A 20,031-nucleotide genomic window follows, 5' to 3' on the forward strand; every position below is an offset into this window, starting at 1 on the left:
GACTCTTCCAGATGGGAGGATACAGAGATAACAAAAATAGCCTTGTTCTTGATTAGAACAAAGAGTTGACCTTAGAGGAAAGACTCTCAAACCAGTATGGATATGAATGTTCTCCCTCATTTCACGGTTCCTTCATCTGTAAATTGGAATGGTAATACTTATTTCAGTGGCTTGTGGTAAGGATTAAATAAAATAGCTTTACAAAGGGCTAGCCAGGGGTGCCATTCCAAATATTTAACAGTCCATACATATCAGCATCAACTACTCAGAGCAAATGCTGGTTCTGGACAAACTAGAGGCTGGTGATAAAGATCCAAATGTGTTCTGGCTGAATATTTTGTCCCCCAGCCTAGAGCAAGTACTGGCAATTATTAGTTTTTGGTGTTTTATTCCTTTGGATTTCATCAGATAAACCAAAATTCCCTCAAACTCATATTTGGTGTTTGAATGAAGTTATTTTACTTATAAATATTTGGAGAAAGCAACTCCAGAGGTGTGATTTGTGCTCACATATTCTTCCTTTATTTCCTCTGTATTCAACTTATATTTCTACTGCTGATGGCCACGGCAGCTTGTTGGGAGAAAAAATACAATGTATATTTACTCCTAAAAATTGACACTGAATATAAAAACCATGTGGAAGGAGGGAATGGGCTGTGGGGCCCAGTCATATAAATACAGTAGATGAAAAATTAAAAGACCCAAAATGTGATATTCTGGGAGCACGTTTCCACTCTTTGAGTACCATGAAACTGCTTAAAAATTGTACCAAAATTGTTAAAGTCAAAGACATGGACTATTACAGAAGTCGAACAATAACTACAACCATAAAAAACGTTCAACAATTATTGTATTTATTTTTTTAGGTGATTATAGTTAAGCAATTACAGTTCAACAAGAGCATCTTGGAAATATAGGAACATTTGTTACTAAAATTGGGAAGAAAAATACATTATAGGCATAATCTATTTGAATTGTTCAAATCTCATGTCAGCTTTGGGTTCCAATAAGGATTTCTGTTTTGATACATAGGGAGTGCAGAGTTAGGAATGAGAATATTGGTTGGTGTCATTATTGCAATCAGAGATTCAAGTTTTCTGTTGGTTCATTTCAAAGAATGACATTTAAATGCCCATGATGTAATATGGTTGTACTGTACTCAACGCACTGCTTTGTCTCTGTTAAGTGCTTAATACTCATCGTGGGAGCAAATCTGGGCAGAACGTATGTTTCTTGGACACCAGAGGTAATGTAAATCTTGGGAAAGGATATGTATTTTGTTATCAGAAGGATATGGGTTGAAGATCCGACTTCATCAATTACTAGCTATGTGACCTTTGGGCCAGTCATCTAGATTCTGAGAATCTGATTCCCTATCTGTAAAAATGAGGAAAATAACACATTTGCAGGATTGCTATAAAATTTAGAAGTAATGTATACAGAGTGACTGGCACAGCATAGAATCATAAGTAATAACAACTAATATCCTAAGTAATAATATATAAGTAATGCTATTTATTGCTATTATAAATAATATAAAAGTCTGGGAATCAAAAAAAGAAAGTCTGGGAATCATGAAAATATGGGGAACACTAAAAAAAAAACCCTCCGTTTGTGGTTTCCTCAACATTAATGTCAGTGAGGAAATTCACCAGTTGTGATTTAACAAAGGTAAAATTAGGAAACTATCCCCAAAGAAACATGTGTGTAATGAAGTCTTCGTTTTCCTCCTGAAGCTTTTGTCGAGTAAAGCTGATTTCCACAATAACCCAATTTCAAAGTATAAATAGCGATGCTTTGATCTTGGTAGGAGGCATCCTCTGTGAGTTCTTGGACAATAGGCAGGTAAATACCTAAGCAACAGCTGCCCCAGGAATCCAAATAGTTCACATTTCATCTACCTTCTCATGAAACTTCACTGGATCAAACACTGTAGGCAAGCTCCTTTATTCTTTTCTTTTTTTTTTTTTAAACCCTGATCCAGCCAAATTATCTAGAGGCAAAAGAATGCTTTAGTTTGTTGATATAAAGTCTACGGCTGGAAGTGAGGTGGAGTAGAAAGATAATCACATTCTCTTCAGGAGGGCTTTAGTTTTATCCTTTTTAATCTCTCACGATTGGATTAAAAACTACTCAAGAACGCCCTCGAATGTTCTGGTTTTGCCCTTCAGTTTCCAGGAGCATTGCTCTCCCTGCATTGGCTCGGCTTTGCTTTTCATGCTCCTGCCAGTCTTTATACTCAGAGGCACTGGGGGGGTCAGCTGCTTCTCAGCCTTCTCTTCTTCCCAGGGGAGTCAGAGCCCAAGTACGGACCTCTGGGAGAGGAAGGAAAGTGAAGCTCTGACTGACCTTAGGATACGGTACTTTCAGAGAGGTGGGCAATGGGCAGCACTGGAGTAATGGGATGTAAGAGCTACATGACCATATGCCCATTTACAAATATGGGTGAGTACATGTGTACACACACATAAATGCAGTCTCAGATGACCTCAATTTCTATAATGTTATATAACTTATTGTGATCAGGTCATACTGTTTAAATCATACTTTCCTTGGCCACCAACATCAGTAAAATACTACCGAGAAGAGTCAACTTGCTCACCAACTGCCTGGATACGTGCCAAGCACTTTAAATTTGTTTTTACAGTAGCTCCTCTCACTCACCCTCTAAGGGAGGTACTATTCTTACCAACATCTTACAGAAAAGAGAAGCTTAAGGAGCTTAAGTAACCTATACAGTCAACAGTGGTAGTAAGCAATAGAGCCCAGATTTCAATCCAGAGAGTCTGACCCTAGAGCCTGAGTTCCAAAGCATTCCATTGTCTGCCTCTTTAGCCATATCTAACCAGCCTTATTAAAGGGAAGGAGGTATGTGGACTGATGGGATGCACATGTGCTGTTGATGGCAGGGCTGAGTTGTACTTGAGTGCTTGCCATCAGCAAAATTTCCTTTGCACAAAATTTGGGACACAGAAAGACAATCAGACTTCACTAGCTGCACTTTCTGCTTTCTGTTCTCTGTACACCATTCTAGTTCATCCTAAACATGGCCACTGATTGATCTTGCTTAAAAAACTGGCAGATGGTGGGACACTTACACTGAGAATTGAGAAATATATAGAATTGTCAAATCAATATGATATACACCTGAAACTAATATTAGTTAGTTAATATTGTATGTTAATTATACTTCAATTAAAAAAGTAAAATGAAAATCTCTTCGGAAAAAATGCAAAACAAACTTTTCCATCATTAAATTGTTCTGTAAGATATTGAGTGAGATTTTGGTTTTTTGGGGTTTTTTTTCCCCCCAGAAAACAAGGATATGATAGTAAGCCATATACATTAAGATTTTGCATCCTGATACCATTTATTTGTATTTATTAAAAATTGAATCAATAAAAAGTATATCAGTAATATGAACTTTCGGTGCTGCTGGGTATTCTTTTTCATCTGAAATCTGTGATATTTGCATAAAATTGTTCTTGAATCCTTACTTTGTCAGTTTTCCTCCCATCAGTAGAATAGAAATTTAAAATGTCAGCTATGATTGAAATTATGATTCCTACTTCTCATTGATATGGCCTTTTAAAAGTACAGCTAAATGTCCTGTTCTAATCTTCCAAGATGACCATCATTTTTTTCTTTAAAGTTGATTGTCTTGAGCTTATATAAGGCCTATACTATAATTGAGTGCTTGTCAACTTAAAGTCAAGGAGACGGATAGCATACCACTCCGTGTACACTGTAGAAAGAACACCTTGCTACAGAATGGTTGCCAATTCTGGAAAGCTAAGGATGAAACTGAACATTTCATTTTATATAAAAGTCAGGAACATGGATCATCAACATGTTAAATTTCCTTGTTTATCCCAGATGACTAGTTGAGCTAATGGTATCGCCCAGATTCAATTCCTTGAATATTGGTTCATGTAAATCTACAATTATATGCAATATTAACTGAATCAGGTAGCTATTGTGATTGTTTCAAATGTACACATACATTATTTTCCCCAACACATTATTATAGATATTGAATTTTTGTAAACTGGCATGAAAATACTGTATATTTTTGCACCATGTTTAACCCTTTATGGTACAATTTATGTAGGTTGTATACGTTTCTGAAGTAACCATAGGTAATTTTTCATCTTCTTGATGCCTGATGTAGCAGCATTTGAGAGAGGATCTTTTCTACATTTCTAATATATTAAAGACAACATATATATATTGGTCCAAATTGCATAGAACAAGGTAAATTAAATTGCCTTCTATTACCAGTTAAGCATATTTATTAAAAAAAATTTTTAAAGCAAATACTAAAACTCCCTTTCTTCTTCAACTCTGCCTCGCCCTCCCCCAAACCTGCACCAGCTGAGCATCAAAGTTCCATATGGCCATTTACAGTTCATTAGGCTTCCATCTGTCCTTCTAGTTCCTTTCCCCACTACCCCTGTGCATATGTGCTGCTCCCCAACCAAACTAGATTCTTTACTTTTTTCTAGAATGGTCACTGTATTCCTTCTTTTTATGTATCTGTTGATGACTTGTCCATTTATCTCACCTAAATCATTCCTTTCCATTCTTTGGAATTCCATTCAAATCCCCCTCCTGAAGCAATCAAGACTTTTTTCTAAAAAGTCAGACTTGTAGTAACAGATTGTAGAAGGGTGGTTACTAGAAGCAGGGGTTGCAGGGGGAGATTGATCAAAGGATACAATTTTCAGTTAGAAGATGAGTAAGTTCTGGAGACCTGATATACAGCGTGGTGACTACAGTTAAGAATAATGTATTGTACACTTGAAATTTGCTAAGAGAGCAGATCCCAAGTGTTCTCACTACTCACAGACAATGGTAACTGTGGGAGGTGATGGATGCATTAATTAGTTTGATGGTGATAATCATTTTACAATGTATCCAGATATCAAAACAGCACATCCTATACGTTAAATATATGCCATTTTTCTTTGTCAAAAATAAAAATGTAAAGTAAAAAAAAAAACCCAAAACATCCTTTCCCTTCTATTTAATATAGACAAAATCAAATAGTTGAGACGTATTCCTTATTTCTTTCACCGGACAATAAAATATATACAATTGATGCTTGAATAATTTGGGGGTTGGGATGCCAACCGCCAACACAGTAAAAAATCCATGTATAATTTGACTCCCCCCATATTTAACAACTAGTAGCCTACTGTTGACCAGAGGCCTTACCAAAAACATAAATAGCTGATTAACACATATTTTGTATGCTATAGGTATTATACTCAGTATTCTTATGATAAGATAGAGTAAGCTAGAGAAAAGGAAACTGTGATTAAGAAAATCACAAGGGGGCAAGATGGCGGAGGAGTAGGAGACCTGGATTTCATCTGGTCCCAGGAATTCAGCTAGATAGGGATCAAACCATTCTGAACACTTACAAATTCAACAGGAGATCGAAGAAAAGAAGAGCAGCAACTCTCTGAACAGAAAAGCGACCACTTTCTGGAAGGTAGGACGTGCGGACAGGTGAATCCGAGCCAATATTCGGGAAGATAGATGGCGGGGGGAGGGGGCCTCCGTCAGCCGCTACCGGCAAGTGATAGAGCAGCGGAGCACAAAATCGGAACTTTTAGAAGTCGGCTCCGCTGAGGGACGTCGCTCCAGTGGCTAAGCAGGGGGTGGAACCCTTGCTGGGACAGTGTGGTCTCAGGACCCTCGGGGTCACAGAAAGCCCGGGGGTGCCTGAGTGCAGCAGAGCTCCCAGGTATCGGAGCAGGGAAGCCGGCTGCAGAGACAGAGCCGAGACTCAGGCTTTCAGCTCGGGATACCCATAAACTGTGATCTGCAGCACAATCGGGCCACTGCTCCTCCAGCAGGGACCCAACAAGCAGCAGATCTGGGGAGACTCCCCTTTCTCCCCCCGGAAGGAGCGGCCAGGGAGAGCACCGCAGGGATCTGCTGGGTTTGGAGACTCCACACCGGGCCGTGTGCCAGAGATATAAATGCTTGGTCACAGGCTGAGTGAGCATGGAGTGCAGCCGGAGACCAGGGAGACGGGAGTGATTGACTACTTTTCTCTGGGGGCACACTGAGGAGCAGGCCAAGTTCTTGGCTCCTCTGGGGCGGAGATTGGGAGGCCGCCATTTTCACTCTTGGTCTCCAAAGCTGTATGGAAAGCTTGCAGGGAACAAAAGCTCCTGAGAGCAAACCCGAGCAGATTACTTAGCCCAGACCTGGCAAGGGCAGGGCAACTCCGCCTCCGGCAAAGACATTTGGGAACCACAGCAACAGGCCCCTCCCCCAGAAGATCAGCAAGAACCGCCAGCCAAGACCAAGTTTACTGATCAATGAGAATGGCAGAACTCCAGTGCTAGGGGAATACTGCACATAGAATCCATGGCTTTTTTCCCATGATTCTTTAGTCTTTCAAAGTTAATTTTTTTAATTTTCTTTTTTTTTGTTGTTTTTTTTTTCTTTTTGAATTTTTCTTTTTCCCTTTTTCAACCAACATCTTATCAATCCCGTTTTTAAAAATCTTTTTGATTTTTCATTTTTAGAGTCATATTCTATCCCTTCATAGTAGTTAACCTTATTTTTGGTACATATATAAGTTGTTCTCTCTTTAAAATTTTGGGATAGAGTTTCTTCTAACAGACAAAAATATATCCTAAATCGCTAGTGTATGGCTTTGTTCTAGTCTCCTGCATGATCACATTCTCTCCCTTTTTTTTTCTTAAATTCCTCTTCTTTCTTTTTTCAACCAACTTCTTATCAATTCCTTTTATAAAATCTTTTATAATTTTCATCTTTACAGTCATATTCCATCCCTTCATCATATTTACCCTTATTTTTGTACATACATAAGTTTTTTTTCTTTAAAAAATTTTGGGAGGCATTTTCTTCTAACAGATCAAAATATGCCCAAAATCTAGTGCATGGCACTGACATATGCACCAGCCTGATCATATTTGATCATATTCTTTCTTTTTTTAACCTTTTTCTTTTTCTTTTTTCTTTCTTTCCCTTTCTTTTCCTGTGGTTTCAGGTCTCTTCTGATTTGTTTAGTGTATTTTTCTGGGGTCATTGTTACCCTGTTAGCATTTTGTTCTCTCATTCATCTATTGTCCTCTGGACAAAATGACAAGACGGAAAAAATCACCTCAACAAAAAGAACAAGAGGCAGTACCGACTGCCAGGGACCTAATCAATACGGACATTAGTAAGACGTCGGAACTAGAGTTCAGAATGACGATTTTAAAGATACTAGCTGGGCTTGAAAAAAGCATGGAAGATATTAGAGAAATCCTTTCTGGAGAAATAAAAGAACTAAAATCTAACCAAGTCAAAATCAAAAAGGCTATTAATGAGGTGCAATCAAAAATGGAGGCTCTAACTGCTAGGATAAATGAAGCAGAAGAGAGAATCAGTGATATAGAAGACCAAATGACGGAAAATAAAGAAGCTGAGAAAAAGAGATAAACAACTATTGGATCATGAGGACAGAATTCGAGAGATAAGTTATACCATAAGACAAAACAATATTAGAATAATTGTGATCCCAGAAGAAGAAGAAAGAGAGAGAGGGGCAGAAGGTATATCAGAGCAAATTATAGCAGAGAACTTCCCTAATTTGGGGAAGGAAACAGGCATCAAAATCCAGAAGGCACAGAGAACCCCCCTCAAAATCAATAAAAATAGGTCAATACCCCAACATCTCATAGTAAAACTTATGAGTCTCAGAGACAAAGAGAAAATCCTGAAAAGCAGCTCAGGAAAAGAGATCTGTAACCTACAATAGTAGAAATATTATACTGGCAACAGACCTATCCACAGAGAAAGGACTGGCATGATATATTCAGAGCACTAAATGAGAAAAATATGCAGCCCAGAATACTATATCCAGTTAGGCTGTCATTGAAAATAGAAGGAGAGATAAAAAGCTTCCAGGACAAACAAAACTAAAGGAATTTGCAAACACGAAACCAGCCCTACAAGAAATCTTGAAAGGGGTCCTCTAAGCAAAGAGAGAGCCTAAAAGTAACATAGACCAGAAAGGAACACAGACAATATACAGTAACAGTCACCTTACAGGCAACACAATGGCACTAAATTCATATCTTTCAATAGTTACCCTGAATGTAAATGGGCTAAATGCCCCAATCAAAAGACACAGGCTATCATATTAGATAAAAAAACAAGACCCATCAATATGCTGTCTGCAAGAGACTCATTTTGGACCCAAATACACCTCCAGATTGAAAGTGAGGGGGTGGAAAACCATTTACCATGTTAATGGACACCAAAAGAAAGCTGGGGTGGCAATCCTTATATCAGAAAAACTAGATTTTAAACCGAAGACTATAATAAGAGATGAGGAAGGACACTATATCCTACTTAAAGGGTCTATCCAACAAGAAGATCTAACAATTGTAAATATCTATGCCCCTAACATGGGAGCAGCCAATTATATAAGCCAATTAATAACAAAGGCAAAGAAACACATCGACAACAATACAATAATGGGGGGGACTTTAACACCCCCCTCACTGAAATGGACAGATCATCTAAGCAAAAGATCAACAAGGAAATTAAGACTTTAAATGACACACTGGACCAAATGGACTTCACAGATATATTCAGAACATTCCATCCCAAAGCAACAGACTACACATTCTTCTCTAGAGCCCATGATACATTCTCCAGAATAGATCACATCCTAGGTCACAAGTCAGGTCTCAGCTGGTACCAAAAGATTGGAATCATTCCCTGCCTATTTTCAGACCACAATGCTTTGAAACTAGAACTCAATCACAAGAGGAAAGTCGGAAAGAACTCAAATACATGGACGCTAAAGAGCATCCTACTAAAGAATGAATGGGTCAACCAGGAAATTAAAGAAGAATTAAAAAAATTCATGGAAACCAATGAAAATGAAAACACAAAATCTTTGGGATGTAGAAAAGGCAGTCCTAAGAGGAAAGTATATAGCAATACAAGCCTTACTCAAGAAACGAGAAAGGTCTCAAATACACAACCTAACCCTACACCTAAAGGACCTGGAGAAAGAACAGCAAATAAAGCCTAAACCCAACAGGAGAAGAGAAATAATAAAGATCAGAGCAGAAATCAATGAAATAGAAACCAAAAGAACAGTAGAACAGATCAACGAAACTAGGAGCTGGTTCTTTTAAAGAATTAACAAGACTGATAAACCCCTGGCCAGACTTATCAAAAAGAAAAGAGAAATGACCCAAATCAACAAAATCATGAATGAAAGAGGAGAGATCACAACCAACACCAAAGAAATACAAACAGTTAAAAGAACATATTATGAGCAACTATATGCCAGCAAATCAGATAATCTGGAAGAAATGGATGCATTCCTAGAGATGTATCAACTACCAAAACTGAACCAGGAAGAAATAGAAAACCTGAACAGACCTATAACCACTAAGGAAATTGAAGCAGTCATCAAAAATCTCCCAAAAAACAAAAGCACAGGGCCAGATGGCTTCCAGGGGAATTCTACCAAACATTTAAAGAAGAATTAATACCTATTCTTATAAAACTGTTCCAAAAATTAGAAATGGGAGGAAAACTTCCAAACTTGTTTTATGAGGCCAGCATTACCTTGATCCCCAAACCAGACAAAGACCCCATCAAAAAGGAGAATTACATACCAATATCCTTCATGAACATGGATGCAAAAATTCTCACCAAAATACTAGCCAATAGGATCCAACAGTACATTAAAAGGATTATTCACCACGACCAAGTGGGATTTATCCCTGGGCTGCAAGGTTGGTTCAACATCCGCAAATCAATCAACGTGATACAATACATTAACAAAAGAAAGAACAAGAATCATAGGATCCTCTCAATAGATGCAGAAAAAGCATTTAACAAAGTACAGCATCCTTTCTTGATCAAAACTCTTCAGAGTATAGGGATAGAGGGTACATACCTCAATATCATAAAAACCATCCATGAAAAACCTACAGTGAATATCATTCTCAATGGGGAAAAACTGAGACCTTTCCCCCTAAGGTCAGGAATGTGGCAGGGATGTCCACTATCACCACTGCTATTCAACATAGTATTAGAAGTCCTAGCCACAGCAATCAGACAACAAAAAGAAATAAAAGGCATCCAAATCGGCAAAGAAGAAGTCAAACTCTCACTCTTTGCAGATGGTATGATACTTTATGTGGAAAACCCAAAAGACTCCACCCCAAAACTGCTAGAACTCATACAGGAATTCAGTAAAGTGGCAGGATATAAAATCAATGCACAGAAGTCAGTGGCATTCCTATACACCAACAACAAGACAAAAGAAAGAGAAATTAAGGAGTTGATCCCATTTACAATTGCACCCAAAACCATAAGATACCTAGGAATAAATCTAACCAAAGAGGCAAAGGATCTGTACTCAGAAAACTATAAAATACTCATGAAAGAAATGGAGGAAGACACAAAGAAATGGAAAAACGTTCCATGCTCATGGATTGGAAGAACAAATGTTGTGAAGATGTCAATGCTACCTAGAGCAATCTACACATTCAATGCAATCCCCATCAAAATACCATCAACTTTTTTCAAAGAAATGGAACAAATAATCCTAAAATTTGTATGGAACCAGAAAAGACCCCAAATAGCCAGAGGAATGTTGAAAAAGAAAAGAAAAGCTGGCGGCATCACAATTCCAGACTTCCAGCTCTACTACAAAGCTGTCATCATCAAGACAGTATGGTACTGGCACAAAAACAGACACATAGATCCATGGAACTTAATAGACAGCCCAGAAACGGACCCTCAACTCTATGGTCAACTAATCTTTGACAAAGCAGGAAAGAATGTCCAATGGATAAAAGACAGTCCCTTCAACAAATGGTGTTGGGAAAATTGGACAGCCACATGCAGAAGAATGAAACTGGACCATTTCCTTACACCACACACAAAAATAGACTCCAAATGGTTGAAAGACCTCAATGTGAGACAGGAGTCCATCAAAATCCTAAAGGAGAACACAGGCAGGAACCTCTTCGACCTCAGCCACAGCAACTTCTTCCTAGAAACATGGCCAAAGGCAAGGGAAGCAAGGGCAAAAATGAACTATTGGGACTTCAACAAGATAAAAAGCTTTTGCACAGCAAAAGAAACAGTCAACAAAACCGAAAGACAACCGACAGAATGGGAGAAGATATTTGCAAATGACATACCAGATAAAGGGCTAGTATCCAAAATCTATAAAGAACTTATCAAATTCAACACCCAAAGAACAAATGATCCAGTCAAGAAATGGGCAGAAGACATGAACAGACATTTTTCCAAAGAAGACATCCAAAGGGCCAACAGACACATGAAAAAGTGCTCAACATCACTCGGCAGCATGGAAATCCAAATCAAAATCTCAATGAGATACCACCTCACACCAGTCAGAATGGCTAAAATTAACAAGTCAGGAAATGACAGATGTTGGCAGGGATGCAGAGAAAGGGGAACCCTCCTACACTGTTGGTGGGAATGCAAGCTGCTGCAGCCACTCTGGAAAACAGTATGAAGGTTCCTCAAAAAGTTGAAAATAGAGCTGCCCTATGATCCAGCAATTGCACTACTGGGTATTTACCCCAAAGACACAAATGTAGGGATCTGTAGGGGTACATGCACCCCGATGTTTATAGCAGCAATGTCCACAATAGCCAAACTGTGGAAAGAGCCAAGATGTCCATCGACAGATGAATGGATAAAGAAGATGAATGGATATATATATATATATATATATATATATATATATATATATATATACAATGGAATATTATGCAGCCATCAAAAGGAATGACATATTGCCTTTTGCAGTGACGTGGGTAGAACTGGAGAGTATTATGCAGAGGAAAATAAGTCAATCAGAGAAAGACATGTATCATATGACCTCACTCATATGAGGAATTCTTAATCTCTGAAAACAAACTGAGGCGTGCTGGAGTGGTGGGGGGTGGGAGGGATGGGGTCGCTGGGTGATAGACATTGGGGACGGTATGTGCTATGGTGAGTACTGTGAATTGTGTAAGACTGTTGAATCATAGACCTGTACCTCTGAAACAAATAATACATTATATGTTAAAAAAAAAAAGAAGATAGTAGGAAGGGAGAACTGAAGGGGGAGAATCGGACGGGGAGATGAACCATGAGAGACTACGGACTCTGAGAGACAAACTGAGGGTTCTAGAGGGGAGGGAGTGGGGGGATGGGCTATCCTGGTGATGGCTATTAAAGAGGGCACGTACTGAATGGAGCACTGGGTGTTATACACAAACAATGAATCATGGAACACTACATCAAAAACTAATGATGTATGGTGATTAACATAACATAATAAAATTTAAAAAAAATCACAAGGGGTGCCAAGGTGGCTCAGTAGGTTAAGCGTCTGACTCCAGCTCAGGTCATGATCTCAGGGTCCTGGGATCCAGCGTAGGGCTCCCTACTCAGCAGCGAGTCAGCTGGAGATTCTCTTCCTCTCCCTCTGCCCCTCCCCCTGCTCGTGCTCACTCGCTCTCTCTCTCAAAATAAATAAATCTTAAAAAAATCATAAGAGAAAACATATTTACAGTACAACTGATACTTGAACAACACACATTTTAACTGCATGTGTCCACTTTTCCACAAGCTTTTAAATTAAAAGCTAGGAAGCTTTTAATATTGGAATATTGGAATATTGGAAAACTTTTTGGAGATTTGTAGCAATCTGGAAAAACTCACAGATGAACCACATAACCTAGGAATATCCAAAAATTTAAGAAGTTAGATATGTCACATATACATAAAATATATGTAGATACGAATCTCTTTTACCATTTACTACCATAAAATATACACAAATCTATTATAAAAAGTTAAAATTGATCAAAATTTAGACACACAAACGATTACAGACGATCCATGGCACACCATTTGCAGCCCAGAGAAAGGTAAACAAACATAAAGATGCAGGATTAAATCATAACTGCATAAAATTAAGTGTCGTACTACTTATAAAAATTTCGTAGCCACCTCCTATTGCTATTGCGCTGAGCTTAAGGGTTGCAAGTATCACTTAACGTGCCATGTGATGCTAATCATCTCCGAGTTAGCAGTTTGTCTCTCTAGTAAATTGCTCATCAGAGTAAAAAGGGATCTCTTGTGGTTCGTGCGAATTTTTCATCATGTTTACTGCAGTACTGTTCACCTCGAGTAACACCACGAAACCCATACGGAGTGCCACCAGTGAGGCTGAAAGTGCTCCCAAGAAGCAGAGAACAGTCATGACGTTACAAGGAAACGCTGAATTGCTTGATTTATACCACAGATTGAGGTCTGTAGCTGTGGTGGCCCACCCTTTCAAGATAACTGAATCCGGTGCAAGGACCATTGGAAAAAAAAAAAAGAAAAGGAAATTCATGAGGCCATTCTTGCAGCTATGCCAGCAGGTGTAAAAACTTTGCACCTTTTGTGAAATACCCTTTTATCTCATATTGAAAATGCAGCTTTGGGCGCCTGGGTGGCTCAGGCAGCTAAGTGGCTGCCTTCCCCTCAGGTCATGATCCCAGGGTCCTGGGATCGAGTCCTGCATCGAGCTCCCTGCTCAGCGGGAAGCCTGCTTCTCCTTCTGCCTGCTGCTCCCCCTGCTTGTGCTCTCTTTCTCTGTCAAATAAATAAATAAAAAATATTTAAAAAAAAGAAAATGCAGCTTTTATGTGGGCCCAGGATTGCTATGAGAAGGGCACACCTACAGACTGCAGTAGGATTCCAGAAAAAGCAGTCACACGACACCTTAAAGGAAAAGGAAGGTGAAAGATATAAAACTGGAGAATTTAATGCCAGCAAAGGATGGTTTGATAATTTTAGAAAGAAGTTTGGCTTAAAAAATGTGCCCATAATAGGAGAAGCTGCTTCTGACAACGAGGAGGCAGAAGGTAGGTTCCTACCCACCACTAAGAAAATCATTGAGGAGAAAGGATATCTGTCTGAAGAGGTTTTCAGTGTAGGCAAAAGTGCCCTATCCTGGAAAAAAAAAAAAAATGTCACAAAGGACATTTGTTAGTAAGCAAGAGAAGCAAGCCCCAGGATTTAAGACCGGAAGGGATAGGCTAACTCTACGCTTTCCTGCAAATGCAGTCGGGTTTATGATCAGCCCTGCCCTTGTCCGTAAAGCTGCTAACATCCGAGTCTTGAAGCGAAAAGACAAACACCAGCCCCCCTGTCTTTTGGTTGTGGAACAAGAAGGCCTGGACAACAAGAACCCTTTTTTCTGGATTGGTTCTACTGATGCTTTGTCACTAAACTCAGGAAGGGCCTTTCCAGTAAGGGCTACCTGTTAAAGTTCTTTTGATATTGGACCACGCCCCTGGTCACCCCATGAGTTCTACACCAAAGGTGTGGGGTGGTCTGCTTGCCCCCAAACACAAGGCCTCTAATTCAGCCTCGAGATCAGTGGGTCATAGGCCTTAAGGCCCACTGCACATGATGCTCTATGGAAAGACTGTCAATAGTATGGAAGAGACTGCTGAGAGAGAGAACATTATGAGAGTCTGGAAGGACTACACTATTGAAGATGCCATCATTGCCACAGAAAAAGCCATGAAAGCCATCAAGCCTGAAACAATCAAATTCTGCTGGAGAAAACCGTGTGTAGATGGTGTGCATGACTTCACAGGATGATAACCAAGCCAGTCAAGGAAACCATGAAAGAGGTTATGGAAATTGCAAAAAAGGTGGGGGGTGGAGGGTTGCAGGATATGAATCTTGGAGAAACTCAACAGCTAATAGACACCACACCAAGGAAATTAACAGAAGATGACTTGATGAAGATGAACGCTTCTGAACCAGAGCCAGGCAAGGAGGAAGAAGATGGAGAAGAAGCCATGCCAGGAAACAAATTGACATTAGACAATCTGGCAGAAGGGTTCCAATTATTCAAGACTGCTTTTGTCTTCTTTTATGACACAGACCCTCTGATGATGTGGGCACCGGAACTAAAGCAAATGGTGGAAGATGGATGGGTACCATATAGAAACATTTTTAAAGCAATGAAAAAGCAAAAAACTCAGATAGAAATCACAATGCATTTCTGTAAAGTTCCACAACCATGCCTGCCTCTCCAGCCTCCCTTTGGCCTCCTCCATGTCTTCTGCCTCTGCCACCCCTGAGACAGCAAGACCTACCCCTCCTCTCCCTCCTCCCTCTCAGCCTACCCAACCTGAAGATGATGAGGATGAAGACCTTTATGATGATCCACTTTCGCTGAATGAAGAGCAAGTCATCATCATGCTGTACACTTAATAGACTTACCTTTTGTGCGTGCACAGTATCTTCGTGTGAAAATCTAATAACGATAGGCAAGAGTTGTGTGAGACAAGTTTGCATCTTCATCGCCTAAGTATTTATCATGAGAACATTGAGCACGATACTTGTGTGGGAATGGATAGCCTGTTCTTCACTTAAGATGAGTGCTATTTAGTATAAAATTAACAATGTGTTAGTTTTCTTACTGTTCTATTGCTTTACTTTCAAAGAATTACTTTACCTTACAGTATGCCTCTCTCTCATTGGAGAGACTGCATTTCAGCCTCTCGTCGCAGGTAAGCGGTTTTTAAAATCATAACAATGTTTCCGATACTGTATTATAAATATGACTCTAACACTGAATGCCATAACAATTTCATCATGATTCATTCATTAGTGTATCGGCTAGGCTACCGTTAGGCAATCAAATTGATTACACTAGGCTACACTAAAGCCATCAAATTGCTGCTTTTTTGTTATCAGTGCATGAATCATTATGCCTGTAAATAAATATGAATTTCTTTTCACATTATCTTTTCACTCTTGATGTCTAGTGTTAGTAATACGTGTAACATCTACAGTGTTTTGTATCATACAAGACAATATCGATGCAGGGATTGACAGATGATTCATCTTGTAAACAGAAAACATAAATTGTGGTATAGGAATGTAGGCGTATTTTCTCCTCTTTTTTATTTTCTTGATAACATTTTCCTTTCTCTAGCTTACTTTATTGTAAAATACAGTATATAATACATATAGCATATGAAATATGTGTTGATAGATTTATGCTATTGGCAAGGCTTCCGGTTAACAGTTGGTGCTTAGTAGTTAGGATTTGGGGGTCTCAAAGTTACGTGTGTATATTTGACTACACAGGGGTCACTACCCCTAATTGGGGTATGTTGTTCAGGGGTCAACTGTACTGTACTGTGTTTACTGAAAATAATCTACATATAAGTGGACGTGTCTAGTTCAAACCCATGTTGCTCAAAGATCAACTGTGTAGTTTCATAGAAGTCAGGGAGGAGTAAGCTAAAAAAATCAAATAGCAAAAACATCAGGCCATTCTGCCCCTCTCTAGCCCTTAAAGCCATCAATAACAAACCTCTTTCATACTCTTTGCTGAGCCAGGGTACTCACAGCCTTCTCAAAACAGGGGCCCACTAACAGAGTGGGGGAGGGAATGCAGTGGTAAGATCAGAATCTGGAAACTGGTTCTGCTTCTGGCTGCGTCCCTTAATAGCCACGTCAACAGAAGATTCCATTTGAAATGAGATAATACAGATAAGGAAAATATTGAACTTAGGTATTATAAATATGCATACAATGCTGTCTCAAACTATTATTTCAATCTTCTACTGAGATAGAGCCAGTGGTGTGTTGGTTTCACAACCAGTCCTCCAGGAAGAAGAAAAAGTTGTGATTCATAGCATTTGCAGATTTCTTTGATGCAAATATTCCCACCTGGCAAATTTCAAACTACTAATGGGACGTCACTAAGCACAGACTTGAGAAGAGATGCATGGTAACACATTGTTATCTAATATTATCACCATACAGTAGGTGTAAAGAACCTCGAAGAGCATAGATAACAGTATAAGGTAGTAAATGGATTGTGAACATTTATGACTTTTTGTTTTCAACGTAAATTTAATTTGACATTTATTATTGAATAATGGTTGTCTTTAACAATTGGCCCACAAATTAGCGAGACTTTAACAGTTGGTTTTCATGAGCAGGTACTACTCATCTACGACACACCACTGGAAGCATCCATATTTTCTTCTCCAAATACGTTAGCGCAAGTGTTGTGTTTGACTGAGTAGTGTATTCCAGTGTTTGCATGTAATAAAACTTAATTACTGTTTTATTTATGAACTGTGAGGTACTTAGAAAGAAAAGACTGATTGCTTGAGATATTTAAACTGTATATTTAGTCAAAAACCATTTATTGACTGCACACAATTTGCCAGATACTCTATGAAGCTAAGATAGAAGGAAAAACATCATATGGGTTAATATTAATCATAGAATCCTTGAAGGCAAATGATCAGAAAAATCTCATCAATTCTTTCGTTGTCAGTTCCTTTTAGATCTTCTGCCCACACTTGTAACTCATCAGAGGAATGGCAGGAATTGTGGGGGGCAAAAGCTGCTCTTATCTCCAAGTTATAAGTGAGAAAACTGAGGTTTTGAGACATTAGTTGTCTTGTTCAGGGTCATTTCATGAGTAAGGATTAGAGCTGGCAAAACTTTTACTTATTTTTGTTCCAAAGAACTACTTTCTGCCTTCCTCTTTCACATAACACATGAATGTTTTGGTGCTTTTTTTTTTTTTTTTTTTTAATTTTAAGTATGGCAGGCTGGAGAATCTTAAACCAGGGAGAAGAGGTAGGTAGTATATTATATGGAAATCTGTTTTGCAAATAAAAGTTGCCTTGACAGTTTTTATTGGACTGCCTCCTCATTTACACATAATAGGAGGATGAATAGTGATGTCTTGAAATTTGAGGGCGAGTAACCACAGGATGTGAAATTCTTTTAAAGGGGTGTATTACAACCCGCAGTTGGGCATGTTAACTTTGAACCAAATGGGAAGTCAACCTTAACTAGATTTTCTTCTTTTTCTTTTTCTTCTTCCTTTTTTTTTTTTACTTTTTATTTGATGTAAGCATTTATATTACCGAAGCAAACCATAATTACATTTGCTTCTTGTTGCAGGAATCATACTACCACACATATAGCACCAAGTATAAGAAAAATATTGCCTCTGGGATTTCAGGCTCAAGTTTAGAAATAAAATTACCAACCCATTATCATAGAGGCAGGGCAGATGCTGCTCAGAGTTTTGACTTCAGAAAGCCAGATTCATCTTTCAAGAGCCTGCCAAGAAAGAAGCATGAGATGTTTGAGAACAAAAGAGAGGGGAAAGAAAGTAGGATCTTTTTACCAGTCCATCATTCGGAAATGCATGCTTAGTGGAACCATGATGTAAACTCTATTGAAATAAAAAAATGCAATAAAGCCCAAATCACACAATGCTGGCCCAGATTTGCATTGTGATAATGCTTAAGAGAATTTTCAACTTTTAGAGGGATGTATTCCCAAAGAATCAGTGAGAGCCCAAAAATAATGCGACAAGGAAATTTTCAGAAAAAAATAAGAGAACAGAAAGTATAGCCAATATACCAGTTGTGGTATGATTCTCTGACCAAAGTTTTTATGAGAAGGATCCTAGGAACACACACTAATGAGAAGATTAACCCTGTGCTGAATTTTTATGCCATGTGGCTATTTACACAGTAGGTCAATGACCAGGTTTCAAGAGAAACGCAGTGACCAAGACAGTGACAATGGGGTGAAGAGCAGGGTCTCAACCTACCCATGTCAAGATGAAAGTCTTCTGCTTTCTGGGCAAGGAATTCTGCTCCCAGCCACAAAAGAAACTGCATAAGCCACAGCCAGAGAGGACATCAGGCTTGCGTTCGGGGGAGGAACTCTGGCTATTTTTGTCCACTCAGTATTCTAAGGAGCACGAGGCTTTGCATCATGCACCCAAGAAAAGGAAAAGTAGGGATGATTAAAAACACAGAAGGGGTTTTAAGTTTCAAATAGAAATCAATGAGCAAAAAAAGAAAAAGAGATCAAGTGTCTTCAGGTATGTCTGATTAAAAATAAAGTCAATTCCTAGTTTTGATACATTCTTCCCTTCCATGAGGCATCAATGGTCTTAATTTCTTCCCCAGACCAAAAGGAGCCTCTTTGTAGGCGTGCATGGAAAAGGATAGGCCTAATAATTTTCTGGGATCTTTCTTTCTGAACACGTGCATGGCTGTTTAGATCAGTCTAGTTAATAATAATAATAATAAAATGCAGTTGTGTGCAGTGCTCTGGCACCTCATTCCCAGCCCCACCCCAGAATACAGCAGAGAAAATATTATTGTTGTAATTTACAACAAGGAAACTGACGCTTACAGAGATCAATTTCCTTGCTCAAAATATAGGCACATAGGACCAAGCCATGACTGATGAAGATCCCAGACCTTCTGTCTTCAGGCCCAGCTGCTCTGCCACACCACACTGCCTTTCTCTGATCGGTGATCAGCCCTGTTGACATGATAGGGGAGGTTCATTTTGGCTTCTAAGCAGTTTGGTAATGCATTTTGGTACAGTGGGCAGAATTAGACTCACTGGGTTGTCTAGTTTTTCAAACACTCTTCAAAAACAGGGTGGCATTATGGGACGGGCTAAAGGATGATTGTAAAAGCCTTTTCCTGACAAGGTCTGAATCACAAATGGTACATCTGGGAGCTTATATAATTATCTCCTTACTACGATGAACAATTTGCATATTGAAGATTATAATGTGCATAATCCTAATTTGTGGTAAATTTAACCTGGAGAAAAATTATACGTTAAGGACTGGGAATCACTTGAAAGTCCAACAAGAGAAGAAAGGTTCCATGAAGGGGGAGAAATGCCTCATAGTCACTACTGAAAGCATATATATAAATAATTTTTATGCCATTAAAGTGCTAAAACCATGTTAATTTAAAAAACTGTATATACAGTATGATCCCAGTTTTGATTTAAGAAATACTGTGTAGCTCTCTGTATGTGTGTGTGTGTGAACATATAATTGGAAGGAAATATGATTGGATCCATAACATATTGATAGGGTGGATTTTTTTCTCTATGATGTGACATGGTTGATTTATG

The sequence above is a fragment of the Halichoerus grypus genome, chromosome 14 (assembly GCF_964656455.1).
Source record: "Halichoerus grypus chromosome 14, mHalGry1.hap1.1, whole genome shotgun sequence".
Lineage (NCBI taxonomy): Eukaryota > Metazoa > Chordata > Mammalia > Carnivora > Phocidae > Halichoerus > Halichoerus grypus.